The sequence below is a fragment of the Plectrocnemia conspersa genome, unplaced genomic scaffold, assembly GCF_051122295.1.
Source record: "Plectrocnemia conspersa isolate PC_06_02 unplaced genomic scaffold, ASM5112229v1 ptg000006l, whole genome shotgun sequence".
Classification (NCBI taxonomy): domain Eukaryota; kingdom Metazoa; phylum Arthropoda; class Insecta; order Trichoptera; family Polycentropodidae; genus Plectrocnemia; species Plectrocnemia conspersa.
The window spans coordinates 5,492,539-5,513,810 of record NW_028277170.1 but is presented as its reverse complement, the minus strand read 5'-3'; the positions used below and the strand labels follow the sequence as shown (position 1 = coordinate 5,513,810).

Below are 21,272 nucleotides of genomic sequence, written 5' to 3'. Positions count from 1 at the left end.
CCGTTACATAAGAATCCCATAATGTTTCATAATTATTTTCCTGTTCATGTCTGAGTTGTTGCAAAATTTCGGTAACTTTCTTACAGCAATATAATATGTCAAAATATTTGGATTGTAAAATGTTGTATAACACATCAGTTTTTCCAAAAAGGTTTGAAAATATGTGGAGAAGTTTTCTTGTTTCAAAATCTTCCAAAAAGCTAAGAAAACCTCGTGCTTTTATTACAGTGTCGGGGTCCCATAGTTCACAATTTTTCACGACGTCTCGTAAAAAGTCCGTAAATTCATTTCTGTATTTTTGCACTGTGTTACTTAACCGTGATGTATAATTCCATCTTGTAGGTGTAACAGAAGGAAGTCTTCTAGCTACAAACTCTTGTAAAGCATTTATTCGTTTGGAAGATTTCGAAAAGAATGCAGACAATCCATTTAAAGTTTGAAAGAATGATTTGCACACTTTTATATTGCAAAGACCTTGTTGTAATGTTAAATTCAACATATGAGCATAGCTGTGTGTAAAAATGGCCAATAGATAAACTTCGAGTACTTTGGCTTGCAAACCATAAATAAATTGGGAAGAGGTGGACGTGGTTTGCCAATTTTGATTATCTTCAATTTAATTTCATAACTTCTTTTTGAAAATGGATATTCAAAATATCTTCAACAGTATTCTTCATCATTATTAGGGTAAATAAAAAAATATAATCTAGAATAGAAAATTAAATATTGATCATATGTAAATAAGATAATAAACTATTTTACGCCAAAATATAAAAAATGAGTGACCTGTTATTGTGATATAATGTAATAAAAAAGCAGCGACGCGCACCAAATTCGAGACCAATTTTACTACTGAGCGCTGCCAGCCGACAGATCGACTTCAGCCGTTAAATCTCGGAACAATTTACTTTAGTCGGCGGCCGCGCACAAGGTCGGCGCGTTATATGTGTTGTTCCAAAACGATCGCTCGCGCGAAAACGTTCAGAGCGAATGACAAATACCAATGCATACTATACACTGCATATTAAAATTTTATAATTTTGCATACTACTGTATGCAAAATGATGTCGCTTTACGCCCTAAATTTTCAAAATTTCTAAATTTATATTTTAGATGGTTTTGCGGGTGTGCGCCGCACACCTAGCACGCCCTGAATATACGCCCCTGCTTATTAGCAGTGTAGTCCCCTGCAGTGTGACCAAGAATGTGGCAAAAGCCTTCAAAGTCTTTTGTTTTGATTTTGTGTTATAGAAGACAGTAAACTGCGCTTATTTTAATGGCTCTGTGCATTTCAGTAGCTTCTTGTCATTGGTGTTCCAAAATGCTAATTTTAAAAATTGAGCAGATATTCATTAAATCTTAGATATGCCCAGTGTTCGAACATTTAGCATGGAGTCCATCTGTGTCATCATGTCTTCAAGCTTATACATCGTCGATTAATTCTTTGATGTATTGACTGTATTTTCATTTAGTTTGTTTTTAGCCGCGTTAGCATAATTAACTCCGGGTTGGGGTTTTGATAAGTTTTCGACGGTTGTTGAGTTCGATATTATTTTCTCTCTCATGGCAGTAAATTTGCTTGCCTTTATTTCTTATTAGACTACGCAGTTTTTGTAGTTGTCCGAGTGTTTGCCTTTGCATAAGACACAAAGTACAGCGCCTTCTCTATCTTAAAAAGTATCGGCGCCGTTGCAGTGGGAACGTTCGGTAACGAGCGTTCCCACTACGCCGGCGTCTGCACATTCACCTGCACATTTAACGCAGCGTGAATTGCTGTTGCGGACGTTTTGGTGTGTCTGTACCTTTGGCAGCGCATGTAATGCGGTATTTCTATTCGTTTACGCAGCAGTTCGAATTTTATTACAGTGTTGAGCATACTTATGATTTTATTTATGTCTTGCTGTTGACTTCTTGCTCTAGTTCTACTATGAATATCGTTATTTCTTTTTTGATTCATTTCGTCTCGAATGTTCAAAAAGTGGTTTCATATTATAAACTCCGTGTAGAAAAATTGGGGGCGGGTTGACTTCCTTTCCTGATTGTGTTTTCTCTTGACCTACATCTTAGCCAATAATCCGTGATTTTGCTCTTTTCCTTTACAGGACTGGCTCGTTTAGTTTTTCTAGATTTTTCCGTTTTACACTCTTCATTAATTTTGGGATCCGATCAGTTTTACTCTCGGACATTTTCAAAACTTGTAGCGACCCATATACAACATCAGTCAGGAGACACAGCATCTGAAGTACCGCGAGCTATGCTCGCAAACCTAAGCAGCTATCCACAATGACGCCGCATTTCTGCTACCCCCTTCAATGTGCGGGGTAGGAATTCGTTTGACATACTCGTCTGTGAATATAACGCGGTGCCAAAACCACACTCGACACACTCGACTCTACTGCACTTCAACACTCGGACTATATTTTCACTGAACGGATTTATACCTCGCTTTCTGTCTGATCAACCACCTCGAGAACAAGCTCCGACGCCTTCTAGAAGGATCTATCAAAGATCGGCCATTTTACAAACGTCCTTCTCAAAATCATCGATCGGCACTGCCGAAAAATATACAATATATCGAAGCGACCTGAACAATTTAAAATTAATTAATTGGTATTATGTATCCATTGCACTAATATTAGTGTTACTATAGTTTGAAAAGACGCGACTACACTACGCACTCGTGATTATGTGATATTTGCTTTGCACAAATCATTTCAGTATAATGCTCACGACTTTAATTCGAGCAAGTATCATGGAATTATTATATAATTAATAAATATATGCATTCAATATTTTACCACGACGCACGGTGGGGTATTTGCTCGATCTATGCGGCCAAAAACTTTGACGCATTTAAAAATAAAAGGTTGCTCAATAAATCTGATAATTGTACAAATGACAATCAATAATTCCTACAAGATCGGTAGGAAGTAAGTCATCCCTTCGAGTGCACGCGTCGTTTCACTTAACGACAGTTATTATTATTATATTTGAATACAGTTAAAAATGCAAACCATTGATTATGATAAAGCAGGTAAATGTTTCTACTTTACATATAGCTGTCATAATAAATACTAAACAACGTTTTGATTAAGTACTATTTTTTCATGTTATTTTCTAATTTGAAGTGAATTAGTTACATTTCTCAAAGCTTTTTAGTATTGATTTTAAATACAATATGAAGCTCATGTATTTTTTTTTATGATACATGTAAAATTGACTGCGGATTTTTGCTGTTTTTAAAACATTTTATACCATCATTCTTAAAAAGCCGCGAAAATTAGAGTATTTTTAATTAGTCAACGTGTTAACGTAAAATTTTTGTGATTTAGTATTAATATTTTCACCGCGGTAAAATCAGTGAACATAAAATTGTGGATCACATACCAATAAAATAAAATAAAAAATTGAAAAAATCACGAAATATGCACATTTTAAAAATAAAAACAATACAGAGTATGGATAAAATGATGGTCAAATACTTATTCTTATTAAAAAAACAGCAAATATATATGCGACCTATACAATTATTTTTACGTTTAACACGAAATTCGCACGACAGTTAGGCAAATAATGATGCTCATCATGTATGATGGAAAGGTGTACAATACCACCCGCATATAACTTTTATAATGAAATTTCAATGGTATAACTTCCAAGGTCTTTTACTTTTTTTTAGTCATGAAGTACTTTTAGTTTTATAATAATAATTTAGACTTTTAATGTTACATCTTAGAATCCGTTTTTAAAGTTCTATCTTACACATGTTTTATAAATTACATGCTAAAAAATGGCAACTGAAAACAAAATGTGAAAAAATATTAGTAAAGCATAAGAAGATACAAATACAGAATTCCTAATGAAGATGGATCTAATAGTCGATGTACTTAAACCGTCTTACGACAATACAAATGGATGGCAACACCCTTGAAAGATTTTTTGAAAATCAATTTATTTTAGAAGTATCAAGTGGGCATAAAGTGCAAATAAAATTTTTTTCTGCTTATTCTAAGCAAACTACAAAGCTCTATGTTCAGCTGTACCCGTGCAATCCAATAATACTTACAATGCATAAAATATTAATACATGGGCCCGTGGTAATAGAAAAGACGTTGCTTCTAATAGGTCAGTTTATCGACTTCTAATAGAATTTATATCGGTAAAATTTTGCCCGAGTATCTTGTAATATGGATGTGCTAAAAAGACTATTACTAAGTTCAGATCATTGCGACCAGTACATAACAAAAAAGTAAACTCTTTTTTAAAACAGCGGTAGCCACGTTGCTTTCAGCTGAACCTCATCTAGATGAGGAACAAGAAATAGTTTCCAACGAGGAACCATGATATTCCTCTCCATCGGTTTAACAATATAAGAAATACTTAACATACTTTTAAAAATAATATTGCATGAAAAATAAAAAAATTAAATCAAAAGTTTTTTTCTGTAATGCATTTTAAAAAAAAGTACTCATTGAATCAACTAATAATTTTGGCCGCCTAGATTTGGCAAATACCCTACAGTGCGCTGATAATGAAATAACTAAAATTATTACTAATGCCTTTAAGACAATAATTTGCAAGAAAATGTTTTATTATATTTGCGAAAAAATCCATTAAATCAAAGAACAAACACTATAATACAATATAAACAAATTAAAGTTGACGTTAAAAACTATTATGCATAATTTGCAGATTTTTTAAAATTCAACTTACAAACATTGTAATTAGAACAACGTTCATATTTAATCTTCATCGTATATTCTCACTCCTAACTATAATTTATGTGGATATTGTAAGTAGAAGATGTACAAATTTGAGAAATATTTTCTCTCTATTGCAATAAAGATGCGATACAGAAAATTTAAATATGTACATAAGAATAAAATCATAAAGTACATTAACAAAACTGAACCGTGTATATGAATAGATCAAAAAAAATAGGTGCTTTGTAAATACTAATTATTCTACAGAAACAAAAATAATATTTTTAATTAGAAATATTATAACATCAGCTACTTACACGTATTTTTATTTCCCATGTTTTTCAAAGGATTTTGCAGATCCAATAGCCAATTTCCTTACTTTTCAAAAGGAAAATAAAAACGGGAGCACGTTGGAATGTCATGGAAGAGCATTAAAACAAACATTGTTCACTGCGTATATGTAGTCTAAACAATCATTATATGATTCAGTTACTAGTCAATATGTGCGTCATATTTCTGAGTAAATAGTACAATACTAATAAACGGATAAAAGCGTATATTTTAATGCCGCTACATAATTCTACACCCTGCATTTTGCATACGATGATGTCATGTAACATAATCCCAGATAGACTGAATGGCTTTTGAAATTCTAGTAAATTTAAATTACATTTCCATTGTTAATGAAAATCGAGTGTTTTTGCTCTCAGAATCAATCGCAGACATGTACACGTGTTTTTTTTTTACTTTATATGTATGTGCATATAGTAGAACAGATATTATTTTAATGCATTTAGTGCCTTTAAATTTTAATTTAATAAATATTATTCCAATAAACGAACGACTGATCATATATTGTAAAAATGTGCTATGTTAAGCTAAATAAATAGTATAATTTTATTTATAATTCAATACACATTTAGTAATAAAAATAAAACCAAGCAAATATTTAAATGTATCATAGGTTAATAACAAACTATGTACATGTCTAAGACATTAATTTAAAGAAGCAATATTTAATTTCATAAACGATACAGGTTACAAATTTAACTGGAGAGCAAAAAACACATTTTTTTATATAAAAAAATGTTTATTGTGTTACTTTCCATTATTAAAAGTACACAAACAATTAACGTTCTACCTATTATGCTTTTATAAAATACACCCAAGAGTGTTTCCTTAAGTTTGAGGGATTAAGGGATTTTTTCAATGGAAATATAATAAACAGCTTAACAAATTATATCGTTTGATATTTTTAAAAGAATTTAAATAAACAAGCAATTATCTACGCTGACGTAATAGATGCCTGTAACGCCATTGACAGCCAGGTAATTCTTCTACATATTCTCAAGTCAATACAATGGCAAATATATCCACATCCAATGAAAATCAGCATATGTAAAGTATTCAAGACTATCGATTCTATAAAATTCTAAGTTCTCTGTTCATATTTCACTTATAAGACCGTTGGCAATTTATATGACCTTACAGTAATTCAGAAGTCAATTCGCCGACGCCGATAACAAACGCGATCACAAACTAAGCACATATTAAAACTTTCACGTTGACATAACACCGCACAATGTCACCGGAAAACCGAACGAAATTAACCGGCGAATAACAGAGAGCCGGACATGTGTTATCGCCTGTCCGACGGACTCGGGACTGCGTGCTGCCGATACATGACCGGTGCCAGATCGGGATGACGTTCAGGAATAAGGTGACCATGCGTCTAACGGGACGGAACGAGCTTACACGCCGCGCATTCTGGCTATATTTTTATGAATATTCTTTTCCAGTTTTTATACACAAATTTATCAGGTGGATCAACATATGTATCCCCTGGCAAACAGAATTTTTTTTTTTATACAATATATATTTAGGCATTTAAAGATACAGTAAATCACATTAATGCGGTAATTTATTTGTTTAGCTAAAAATACCATAAGCAATTTTACTAAATCACTTTTAAGAACAGATGGAGGTCTCTTTACACATAAACCATATTTGCGATAAATATTAAGGCTTTGTCGGTTGAAGACGATCAACGATCGGGACGTCCTTTGCCCTCAAAATCAGATGAAAACGGGCAAAAATTATTTAAAAAAACTATTCGAGAGCTTACCGAGGAAGTGTACATCTCATACGGACCCCTGCAAAGCATTTTAACCGATAATTTACAAATAAGACGAGTGATTGCGAAATTTGCTCCCAGACTTTTGACTGACGAGCAAAAATAAAATCGTGGGTAAGTTTGCACGGAATTGAAAGATTGTCTTGATGCAAATCCGGACTTCATGGTCAAAATTATAACTGTAGATAAAATTTAGGTGTATGGATATGACCCTGAAATTAAAATGTAGGGCTCTCAATGGAAGACGAGTGGCTCTCCTCGCCCTAAGAAAGCGCGTCAGCCTAAGTCGAACCCTCTACTTCGTGCTAATTTTTTTTATAGTGAGGGCATAGTGTGATCAGAGTTTGTTCTAGGGAAATTACTGTAAATTCCGAATATAACAAGGGCATACTGCAACGTTTGCGAAAAAAAAAGACCAGAAAAATGGGCTAATGGCTTCCTTCTTCATCACATCTTGCATGCACACGAATTTTTGCCCAAAAAAACGGTTCCTATCTGTCCAAATCCACCTTACTCTCCAAATTTAGCACCATGCGACTTCTGGATTATCTCAGAAATAAAAACTTTTGTCACTATTTTTGACATTGAGAGAGCCACGACGAAGAACTGAAGACTGTTCCAAAAGAAGCCTTCCAGAAATGCCTCCAATCATGGAATCAACATTGGAATAAGTGCGTCGCTAGCCAAGGAGATCAATTCAAATTTGTTCTAAGCTTATTACTTTGGTATTTTTGATCACACCTTATATGTATAATACATATATATATACAGAATCTAATTACACATACAAATTGTTTAATACACATGGTTAATATTTTGATGTATTAACAGTAAATGTAAAAATCTAATGATATTACAAATTGTATAGATATGCTCTCAAAACTATTCACAAATGCAGCAAGGCGTTTGTTGACGAGAGATGTTATGCATAATGCGAGCTTTGTGAAATCAAGATCATTGCGATAAAGTGAAAAGTGCATTATCAAACCTTGTCAATATTTAGTAAAAAGTGAACAAAAAAATTTTTGTCCACTTATATTATATTATAGAACAGATTTATTTATACTCCCACTTAGGGCATCCAAATACCCGGCCAAATTCATTACCTGGTTCTACGGGTATTTTCCGAGAAAGAACCGGGTACCCGGTTCGGTTCCGGGTAATTTTTGTAAGCCGTTAAGAGTCTAATTTTTATATTTTAATTTTTGATTAAATATGACGTGATATATTTAATTTTACTTTAATAATTTTTATCATTTTTAAAAAAAATAAGGTATTGAAATAAAATCAATATATTATGTAATTATTAATCAAAATATTTTTACATTCCATCGTTAGGTACATATATACATATACTTACATACTAAATACATGTGTAACAGTACAAAACCGAAATATTTATTTTAACACATATTTGGCAATATTAATACAAAATGCACATGAAAAATACCGAGGAAATAAATTGTATTAAAATCATAAAAGAAATTAGATGATTGTATTTATTGTATGTATTATATGTAGGTAGAGAAACAAAGCTTATTTTAGTGATGTTCTTTTTGTAAAAAGTTGTATTTTAAAAACACTAACGAATCTAATGTGTTATATTTTCACCCTACAACGCATTAAAATTTATTTTTATTTACAACTGCATCCATTCAAAATAATCCTTATCTCGAAATCTATAGGCCGCTAAGTGCTGTCCCTTTTTTAGTTAGTCGTTTAAGAACGCCGATTCGGCTCTTCCATTTAATTTGAAGTAATGGAAAAAAATATTTAAATAAAATTAACCGGATACCCGTAAAAAATTACCCGGTGTTGGTTCCATGAAAAACATGGCGGATAACCGGGTACCCGGTTCCGGTTCTACCCAGTTCAAATGCCCTACTCCCACTATCTTGTATCAGCATCAATATCTTTATTATTAGTGGAGTACCCCTTGTAATCAATGAAAAGTATATCAATTCCTTCTAAAATATTAGAAATAAATTTATATTAATGAATTAAAGATAAAACTCGTCACGCGTATTTAATAATTTTATTGACCACATAAACGCAGAAGCTTATAATACTAAAAATTGCTTGAAATGTGTCGATTTGTATAATACTTATATTTATTAACATAGTTAATGAATAACAGACAATAATGTATTTAAATTATTTTCCTATCGAATTAATATTAAACTGTTTATTACAGAATAGTTTTAATAAAACACCCCTTTATACATTTTTCAACATGGTCACCACAACATTGAGAGCATAACTACGCTAGACTCAAGCAAAAACGTCAGCGTTGTAACCAGACAAAAAATATATTAGCTACTATTTTTACTAGCTTTGTATCTTAACCTTACGAATATCCCTATTACATTTATATAAATTTATAAATTAAAACACAAATGAGTCGATAATTAAAATGTCTAAAATATATAAAAATGGATAGCTGTATAAATGCCATACACACATATATGTATGTATTAAAATTTTGTGTTTCACTAATAATATTGCTCTTATTGTTGCATTATATGCATGAAAAATATATGTAAATACATATGTGGAATATTTGATAACATTCTTTGTATGTGCTTACTTTGACAGATCAAAATAATGTATAATTTTTAGATTTTGGGTTAAATGATTTTTTATTTATTAGCCGTAAATTATTAACTAAATATTAAAAAGGTCACGAGTCACCAGTTAATAAATTTATCGAAACATACATACATATGTATGTATTGACAACAGTTCAATTAGGATTCCGAGAGAATCACTCTACAGAGTCACCCATGCAGCTTATTATATCAACTAGGATAAAGAAACGTTAAAAGGAAAATAATTACTGCGGTGTTTCTATTAAAAATTTTCAAAACGTATTTCTTACTACAGACATAAATATATTTAATATTATTTATAATGTATATGTCATATTCTCTATAAGCTATTGTACATTTAGCTGCACGATTAATTTCACGATACAGCTAGAAAGCACTACTCTATGATGATCTGTCGGAGTTTGAATTGAATTTATTATAAAACTTATTATTAAATATTTAGAAAAATTATTTGGATATTTCAATTGAAGATTTTAATTTATATACTTCTATATTTTATAAATGTATTATCTGTTAATATTATATGAGACTCATATATAAACGATCTTGCTATTGTGCTGAGAATCAGTAAGCTAATAAAAATAGTTTTAAACCATTATTTATTGATAAATAATTTCATTAAAAACGCAGACAATGACTACTTAGTATCCTTATTAATATTCTCTAACACACATTTAAAAAATCGATATATAATATATGAGAGATTTTTTCAATTAAAATATTTCAAAGACACTTGGTAAACTCAAGTGGAAGAAAATACGTCGCTTAAATTCCAAAAGTTTCAATGTTTCATTAATTTATTTATGGTATTATTGCTTTAATTTATTAAATAACATACAAACAATATGTTTTTGGGTAACATTCTAGAATCATTATCACAATTTATTCACTTAAATTATATTCAGACCATCGTAAGCTAATGTTAATACAATTTATCACAATTATAAAAACACAATACCTTGTATTATAAAAAAAAGAGTAAGAAAGAACCGAACTATCCTATTTTTCAATGAAATAGTTTGCCAATTTACTGCAAAGTTGAAGACCTCTTCGAATTACATTTGTAGTGAGAGTGACTGGAGTTTCATTCTCGTTTTCTTGTACTTCAACGGTACCAATGTTATCATTATCATTCATGACATTATCCTCAAGTAATTCGTTGACATCCCTTTGTTTCAAAATAATGTTTTCAAACCTACTTCGTCAATTTCATATGCCAAAGAAATTATTTCAACTAAAACTATCAATGTTTGGCTGGTTTCATTGACTATATCATACATTTGGGCCAAATTACTTTCCCACAAAAATTTTAAGTTTGTGGTTTCATTTGAGAGATAGCAAGTGCAATACGATTTAAACAGTCCAAAATCGATTTTTTTTTTAAATATTAGTTACTATCATTTCCTCCACAATATATCGATAACTGCTCTTAATGTACTATTTTTTAAAGTATAAATTATGCTCCAATAGTTAGATAATGCTTGTTGTGATGGGTGGAAAAAACAGCACCTGTACATTAATTAGGATGTCCCAAATATGGATGACATGGTGCATTGTCAACAATCAACAGAATTTTAAAATCGAGAGCTTTCTACTTTATTTATATTTCCACTTCCGGTAAAAAGCAATTAGTGCACCATTTATTAAATACGGAAGTTGTTCAGTTGATAGGCAGACAAAATTCTAGGAATTTCTGAACATTTTAACATTACAAAATCGTATAAAATAATTATTTAAAAAAATGCTTCTTGAAATATAAACTGCTTAACTTCAAAACCGCATAAAAAGAGACCCGAGTATATATATTTTAGCATATACTTTTAAACGTAATTCTAAGTTTAAAAAAAATATTGAAGGTCTAATTGTTCACTCTCGCTTAAGTGACCGTATGATTCATTTGCGTGATTTGTGCCTTTATATGTCATTATAATATATATTTTGAAACATTTCATAAATGACAAAAAACGTGAATAAAGTAAAGAGCGAATCTAATTTTATTGCATTCGCATATCGCATATTATTAACTGACTAAATCGGAAATTACTAAACACATTAATTGATCACGACACGCTATTTAAAATGCTTTAAAACGAATGTGGTTTTTATAAATCAAAGCCAAAAATTGGAAGAAAACGAAAGACAATTGCCTGGGAAGGTCGATTATTGATTCGCGAGTCCCTTAAAAAACGTCAAAAAACGTCTTCAAAGCTATCTGCTGAGGTCCATTTTTTCGCGAACGGTGAGAAAAAGGCTCAATGATGTGGAACTCAGGTTGTAAAGCCAGACACAAAACATGGCTCTCAGAAATAAATAAAACTCTAAGAAATAAAAAAAACGCGAAAGTCAAGAGAGCCTTCGAAACAATAGACAGAAAAATAATGTTAAAGAAATTGGAGAGTATAGGTATAAGTGATATAGTTTTAAGATGGTTTAATAATTACTTATATAAAAGAAAACAAAAAGTTAAAATAAATAATGTATATTCTGAAGAGAAATTAGTGTCTTATGGAGTACCACAAGGGTCTAAATTGGGACCATTGTTATTTGTTTTGTATATTAATGATATAGTTAATAACGTGAAAAAATGTAAAATTCATCTATTTGCGGATGACACATTAATGTATTGCATAGGTGATAACATTAAAGAAATTGTAAATAATTTAAATAATGAATTAAGTATATTAGAAATATGGTTAAAGAATAATGTACTTAAATTAAATGAGAATAAAACTAAATGTATGTTTATTAATTATAAAAATGTGTTAGATAATAGTACCAAAATAGTAATAAATAACTCTAGTATAGAAATAGTGGATAATATAAAATATTTAGGAGTAATTGTTGATACAAAATTAAATTTTAAAGAACATTGTAATTACATATTAAAAAAAATTAGTAGAAAAATAGGTTTATTATCTAGATTAAGAAATATATTAAGTATAAATACAAAAAAAATAATTTACAATAGTATAATATTGCCCCATTTTAATTATTGTGCAACACTATTAAACATGTTAAATAAATTAGATAAACAAATGTTGCAAAAATTACAAAATAGGGCAATGAGAGTAATTTTAAATAAAAATAGATTAACTAATTGTAAAAGTATGATTGATAGATTAGAATGGTTGAATGTTCAAGAAATATTGAGTATGAATGTTTTAGTATTTATATATAAGTTAGAAAATAATATGTTACCAGAATATTTTAATAAGTATTTAATAAGAAATAAAGATGTACATAAATATAATACTAGAAATAGAGAAAATTTAAAGAAAATTAAGTATAAGAAAACGAGTACGGCTAGGGGAATTATGTACGGAGGTTTTGATTTATATAATAGTCTTCCAAGAGAAATCCGAAACAGCAAAAATATAACGGGTTTCATAAATGGAATAAAAAAACACCTTCGTACATATAGAAATAAATTATAATATTAAGACTTTATTATTGTATATTTTCATTTTTTCTTTCTGTTATGTATTTTTTATATATTTTTATATATGTTTACTAAATTTTTTAGATGTAAAGATTAGCTATTAAGCTAAATAAATTAATAAAATAAAATAAATAAATAATAATTTGCTCAGATAAAACCAATTACAATATAATTTTAAACCAAAATTAATAAAAATAAATATTAAAAACTAGATTTATTCAAACAATTCTAAAACAACTATTTTTTTAAATAATCATACTTTTTTAAGTTTTTCGGACACCTAATATAGTACACATACGTCAAAGAGCCGGAGAAGTATATCTAGCTGATTGCGTAGTACCCAAAGTCAAATACTATGGCGGAAGCGGTATGATTTGAGATTGCATGGCAGCAGCAATCAACGACAACGCTACCACCCGATTCCAGCAAAAAACGCTCTGTTCTATTCTTCCATAAAAAGCAAGGGGTGCTTTGCGTCAAATGGTTTGACGCTTATTAAGAATTGCCCACACAGTCATATGACCTAAATCCTATAGAGAATTTATGAACAAAATGAATAGGAAATGTTGCCCAACACAATTGCAAATCCAAAATGAATCTGCGAGGAAAATTTCAGATGGAATATAGAAAAGACATTAGTTGACAGTATGGCAAAAAGGGTTGCAGCTGTAATTAAAGATTAGGGTGGGCCTACTATAAATTAAAAATAAGCTTAAAATAAACACGTCAGGGTAATAATATTCAAACTAACGTGTTTTTAACATTAAAACCAATAAAAAATCCCGCCCTGCGCGATGTAAAAAAAAGTGTACCCAAAAAAATTGTGGAAGCTCCTGATGATGCTGGGACAATCTTGGCGAAATATAAAGACTAATTCAGAAAAAAACACGTAAATTATTTTTTTTTAAATATAATATCGCGTAAAAAATATATTTATTTTATATATAATATATAAATATTTTTTTAGATTTCGACTGGTGTCAACGCGGAAATTTACATTATGGACGGAAGCGTCGCTTTTACGTAATGGTGCGAGAGAGATCGTTGTGAATAAAGCTAACGTGTAATTAATTGGTGTGTGACGTCACTGTCCATCGTTTGAGCGACAAAGTCGTGGGTCAATGTCGAAAACATAATGTGCAATTTATGAATACAGAAGACAGCCATTACAGTTTTTAAAACATAGTTTGACCTTTCGTCGGGTAATCTTAGAACGGATATATGTATATTGAGGTGGATATTTTTTTACTAGGTAGTACAGGATGATTGAACTCGAGTTTCATGTTGGCAGCACTTTAAATCAGACAGCTATCAATAATCACGCGTGTTCAAAAAGTCAAATGTTAGTTTGCAACTAACCATCACTTAACAACCGCTCTAATATACCATTTCTATACGAAGATAACACAAAAACTGAAACTCAGAGACCATGGACAGCAAGGAATTTACGCATATTGAGTGTAAGAACAGCAAGAAGTTGATGCTGATTTTTCAAAGAAAACCTTTTTCACTGATAAGGCACATCTCCTACTTTCTGGCTATGTCAATGAGCAAAATTTTCGCGTATGGGGCAAGGAAAATTTTCATATGATTCACGAGAGACCACTACATGCCCAAAAAGTAACTGTTTAGTGCGCGTTGGATTCACGCAGCCTTACTTTTTTTGAAAACGACGAAGGTCGGACTGTAACCATGATAACCAATGCATGATAACCAATTATTTTTGGGACAAAATCGAAGATATTGATGTGAAAGACATGCGTTTCCAACAAGATGCCACAAGTTGCCACACATCAGGTACAACGTTGGATATTTTGCGTGAAAATTTCCCAAGTGGCATTATTTCACTTTTTGGTGACGTCAACTGGCTGCCAAGATCATGTGATTTAATGCCGTTGGAATTGCGCTAAAAGTCATGTCTACGACGACAAACCCGAAACATTTAAGCACCTAAAAACCAACATCCGCTAAGTTATAAGCGTGATACCGTTCAACATGTACAAAAAAGTCATAGAAATATAAGGGATCGACTGCTTTTTTAATTGATACTATTTTTTTAAATATATGAAATTGATGTGTGCGGATTCTCACGTTGACTCGTGTTATGAAATTAAAAATGTGAAATATTTATGATTTTTTAAACCAAAGCCTATATCACCCGAAATTATAAGAGTAAGTTCACAAAATAAATCAATCATACACTCAACTTTAAGTGTAATATTTACAATTATTAATGAGTACAAATTAGGAAAATATGTACTAAGTGAAAAATAAACGTGTTTCGAAATCTATACTTTATCTAATAACCTTTTATTATTTCATTTTTTGAATCAAACAAGTCAAAGTGAAAAATAGTTATATAAACCGAATACCCTACATAAATGTTCATTCCAGCGTAAATTAGATTTATCCAGTTCCAAATAGACTAAATGAAAATCCCTACAAACGATGGAGTAAAACTAATTTCAGTCAACAGTCTCGTTAATTAAACCGTTTAGTATTGTTTCAAATAGTACTTCATTGTTTCATTTTTTGCGTTAAAAACGTTAACAATGTGCAGAAAACGTATTTACCGGATTTTTGGACATGTCGCTTTGGAGAGACTGGTGAAAGGAAAAGGAGGCAGAGGGAAATCCTCAAATAAAACAGCAGGAGCATTTTGCACGAGGTTGCAACGCGTCAGGAAAATCACGATCCTCGTCAGTAAAGGAGCGATTTAAAGAGGATACATAAATATATTACAGTAACATAGTATCGTGTTAATTAATAACACTTTCAAGGTGCGAAGGATTTGTCTTATATAGTAGCAAAGTTATGTTACAGCATCCTTTATCAATTTAGGAATTTCATAGTAAGTTATCCTACAGCGGAAACATAGTTTGTGAAATTGTTATTTTGATTTAATCATTTCAAGGACATAAAGTTCAAATTATATTCAGCTTAATCTGTATATATATATATATATATATACACGGATTATCCATACTATAAAAAATATATATATTGAGACATTTTCCAAATGACTTCTGAATTACTTTAATTATTATATGATCTTCAAATTATTTACATATATAGATACCCTTTTGTGTAAACTAAATATCATAAAAAATTTAAGATTACCAGGAAGAACATATTACTTTTATTCTGGAACTATTTCCTGTTTTTTTCACAAGCAATATTGTCTTCAGTTAATCTACATACAATTTATTTCTTAAAGGATTCTCTAATGAAATGGTTAGGCTGCTAATTTTATTAATCGTCTTTTATATGTGATATTTTCATGGCATACACATATTATATATTAAAATGATAATAAGAACGAGCTACCGCGATATTTTAATATGATCAAACTGTCTTAAAAAGCATAAATTACACCATGGGTTTTGAAATTATGTATATATACCTATATGTGATTTTTTTTAAATAAATACGATTCGCTCATTAGTAGACTCATTATAAATGATTAGTCGACTCATTAAAGATGATAATTAGCAAAATTGTACTTTGAAGCGTAAAAAGATTTTAATCAATGTTATATTCATTGAAAATAAAAGGATAATTATTGCTTGAAAAGCTTTGAACACAATTTTAATTACTTATTGCCCATACTTAAAAAAATGTATTGCATGTTATATTTGCTATTCATATTTACTTTGCATAAATATAACTTTAGTATGCTTTCATGTTAAAGCTTGTTTATTATTAAGTTTGTTATTTAATATTATTCCATTTCAATTGAAATAACACATCCGCATACATATAATAATGTGAGTACAATATTGAATTTTCAACAGTGGTATTGTTGATAGAACATACACCAAAGAATTCGAAAAGCAAAGCAAATCCGAATATATAAAATTGATTATTAACACGGGATAAAAATACTTTTTATAAACATGTATGAGAATAGTAAGAGCGAAATATACAATTGGAGTCTACGATATGATGTCACGACATAACGCTCCCTGACAAAATGTTAAAACAATATTATGTGAACATATATAAATGAATATTTATTGCCAAAAAATAAAAATATTATATTATATTTTAATACATTAAAATGTATTTTATATTATTATGAAATAATATATTTACAAGGTAGATGTATTGTTTATTTTCGAACCGAGTGAACATTTTTGAAACAAATTTAGAACTTTAAATTTAATAAGTGTTGTACTTAGTATATTAAATCATGTATATAAATACAAAATATATTTTCATTAAAAATATCTACATAGTTATAAAATATTATTATTAAATAAAGGTTGAGAGTACCTATTAATATTGTTTCGGAAACAGCTCGGTGTCATATGTGTTTATAAAGTAATAAACACGCATTTAACAAAATATTTATATTAACAATTTGTATATTTCGTCTGTCCCATATTATTCTTGTAACTGTTTGATATTACCTTGTGCCGTTAAAGCACAGACGTAATTTGTATCGTAGACAGGTCGGGTCAAATGCTTAACTAACAAAGCGATCAATAATCGCATATTTAACCGGGTTAAATTTGCAAACAAACCCGTTGTATGATATTTATAAGCGATATGCGTTTCTGATAACGTTAAAGTGTTTTCATGGAATTGACTAACCTTTCTGGTGCGCAATGAAGTCGTCAATCAGTCTCCTCAAATGATCGTTCATTGTGGTTTATTAAAAAAAAATCTATTATAGATTACAACTGAATGAACAATATATTTATTGTTATTAAATTTTTTTAAGCACTTGAACTTCGAACGTCATATTCTACAATATTTTTTATGTATTTACATCTGATCCGTCACTAGTTTTTCACATCAAACCGGTCATTAGTTTTTTCCCTACAATGCAGCATTTTTCGCGACTTAAAAATTAAAATTAAAAGTGAGAAACTGTGTTTATTTCACAACAGCAAGCAGTACAAAATACGTACAAAAAACATGTCGATAATAATTAATAATGTACATGGGTCGGCAACCCTTTCAATCTCGCGTGCTTTCAACCAACTTCGTTACTTGCGGGTCGCATATGTAAATAGTTAATTTATGAATATTTCCTAAAGATAATTTTATCTGTATAGCAAGGGATTAATAAATTTTCTAATTTCTACTAAATTGCAGATATATAATACTTTCGCATAATTTTAATAAATTTACTAATAAAGTATATTTTGACATAAGCTACCATTTTATTAGGTTGCTAATTAAATCATTTTAACTTACATCAGATTTATGTTAACATCTATATTTTGATAACATCGAATTTGGTTTTATTAATAATAATTTTAAAATGTCACCCGACCGTCCTAGACCATTAAAAACAGACAGAAAATCTCGAGAAATGAGTGCCACACAAACATAAATAATCGCCGTTGCAAAGTTTATTTCAGGCTTCTTTTGTGCAAGAGATACGATTTTTTTGTTGTATAAAATATATACTAAAAAACAAAATTACTTAAAAAAATAATACAGTGACTTGTGCGTTTTGTTGATCATAAATCAACAAAACGCACTTTTAGGGTGGTATCACGTTAACGGTAACTAGCATTGCGCCATGGTGTGCACCGGTGAACAGCAAATTTTGCTTACAAGAAAATCCATTATTGCCATTGGTCACTTTCGTGGTGGTATTAAACAACAAATATGCCCAATGTAGCTCTTTTAGTTATAGCTACCACAATATAAAAAGTTATTTATTATGGTAGACAACAAAAAAAAATATATTTTCTAATTTTGCTTAGCAGACGACATATAACTGATGTAGCCAGTTATATTCTGGCGGTGTCAAATATCAAAGAGTCGTTGAACCTGACAGTTACTATTACAAATGTTTCTCAAACATCACAAAATAATTTTGTCCGTTGGCAATCCAGAATATTCTACGATTACACTATGGCCAGTACAGTGCATAGCCACATCAAGAAGATAAGAAAGGTTTGAAAACAAGGTGTATGGGTTCCACACGAATTGAGCAAGGAAAAGAATATTGAAACTGAATTGTCTTTTCTCGGTCATTTGATAACTGGAGATAAGAAATTTATGTTGTACGATAACAACCGTCGTAGATGACAGCGGTTCTCCAAAAGTCAAGTTTACAAAAACTACTTTGAAGCCCGGACTCATTGTTGTTTTAAAGGCATTGTTTATTACGAAACTCTCAAACTTGATCAGCTGTATTATTTGCACAAGAAAGTAAAAAGAAAGGTTTGGACTTGACAATGCGCGTCCCCATATGCCGAAATTTACTCTCTGTGAAATCAAGGAACTTGGCTGAAAGGTTTTTCCTCATCCACATTATTCTCTAGACCTTGTTCCTTCCAATGCAACAATTTCTAGATGGAAAAATTCAAAATGTAAACGATTTAAAAGGGGGCTAGCAAAATATTTTTATTAAGCAAAGCTTTAAAAAGCTTATGGAATTAAAAAATTGGCCAAGAGGTGGAAGAAAATTATTTAAAAATAATGATTAAATGTGTTTTTTTTATTTAAATAAAAAACGACATTTATTTACTATTACCTAATATAAGTATTTAAAAAAATTATCACAAAAAGTTAAAGATAATTATTAGCTTAAATAAATGTATTTTGATTCAAAAGTCATAAACTATAGCAAAGCAAATTAAATCTTAAATTTTAATATAGTTTCACACACAATATCTCATAAAACGTCCTATTAAAAAAACATATATTTAAATTTCAACATAAATCGATTATAAAAGCATTCTTTTCGCCATAATATCCAAGAGCTTTGAAGCTCATAAGTATGGCGTTGTATAACGCTGCTTCAATTTATTTAAGACTAAATTTTGTACTATAGATTAAAATTAATCCTCGGATGCTTTTGGTACAAACGAGCTCTTTTACCTGGCTGCTAGAATTACAACAAAGTGAATGGAGAATTTATATTTGTAGGAGGAGATAAGTATATTTTTTTATGAATCGTTAGCATCAAACATCAGCCACGATAAGAGACCTAATTAAAATTATACATCTTAAGTATAATAAAATATATAAAAATAAAAACTAATGACAGATTTTCAAACGACTTATTTAGATATAATTTTATTTTTGTACCAAAAACTTATAATTGTGAAAGTATGAAAGAATAAATATAACCATAAGCATACATATACAATATGTACACACAAAACTTTCGTCAGAATTAGATAAATATAATTTGCAATGCAAATATTTTCTATTATAACTTGAAAATATTTAGGCATGCAAATGAGTCTTATTATAATTGGTATTCAGTTAGTTATAAATTGTTTTTAATCAAAATTATGATTGAATTTTCTTTTTAACTGAAATAAAATAATATTCTAAATATTATTATTTGAAATAAGACCAAAAACTATAGTAAAAATATTATTAAATTTTATATATTAATAAAACACTTGCACAATAAAAAAAAAGATAAATTTATAGACAGTTTAAACGGTAAAGTGTCAACTATTACGTGGGTAAGATTTAACTGTGGCACTGTAATCTTTTACTTATTATTTACATTGGCAGTTGTTGGTAATGATAAACATTATCAGATCGGGTTGATTAGAGTTACGCTTCTACAAATATATTATTTTTATTAATAAACAGTAAGCTTATATTTCGTAATATGTATTATTATACATTTTTAAATTTTAAAGTTGATTGTTTAGTAGGCAAAGAATATGCTATATGCTAAAAAAAGGATTTAAAAGCTTAATTAAAATTACAATTAGTTTATGACTTTTGCTAAACAGATATTTGAATTAAAAATTGCTTTATGATTTTTTGATCTAATAGTAATTTATCACTATTCAGTTACTAAAATAAGCTTTTATTAACTAGCATTTAAACACTCTTATGCTATCTTAAGAAATACACTCCTAGATATTATAAATTAAATCTTATTCATTACACACAGTTGAATATTACTTATTATGCTTTTGCATAGAATGTACTAGCTATACATTTAGCTTATAGTATTTTTCACGCTATATAATGATTCATATAATTCAACGTAATAAAACTTTACTTAATATCCCACAAAAATTACCTAAGAACAACTAAAAATATATTTTAATATCTAATCAGGGTAAGACTATTGCAGTAAATAGGATATATTTATAATAATAGTATTATTTTTATTTTTTACTAAAACTGTGATAAGCTAGTATAAATAAAAAATAGTATACTTGAAATATACTATTACAAAATATATGTGTATATGTGCAGATATAGTAATTCTCAGGGCTTTTTTGTCATGTAACATGGTTGAACAGCGTTTCGGCACATTTTTTACTGAATTTTAATATAACGTCATTATTTTTGTTTTCTTTATATTTAAGTGTAAAAGTTTAGCTTCAAGTTTAAAAATGAAAGAAAATTTCTGTTACTTCTCAATCGCCAATTCCACTAAAAAA

At 29.6% G+C, this 21,272-nt stretch overlaps 1 protein-coding gene across 26 annotated transcripts in view; it reads right to left on the bottom strand.

Annotated features, from left to right (window-relative positions):
* The window catches only part of LOC148234084 (coiled-coil domain-containing protein AGAP005037), a 278,647-nt gene that overhangs the window by 163,101 nt on the left and 94,274 nt on the right, over positions 1-21,272 (bottom strand). For 5 of the 26 annotated variants that reach the window (XM_088187317.1, XM_088187321.1, XM_088187318.1 and 2 more), the window contains exon 1: positions 6,193-6,372. The exons of the other annotated variants lie outside the window; for them this stretch is intronic. The gene's annotated coding sequence lies outside the window, so the exon portion shown is untranslated. Of the gene's footprint in view, positions 1-6,192; positions 6,373-21,272 lie in introns of those variants that run through there. 26 annotated transcript variants of the gene reach the window in all.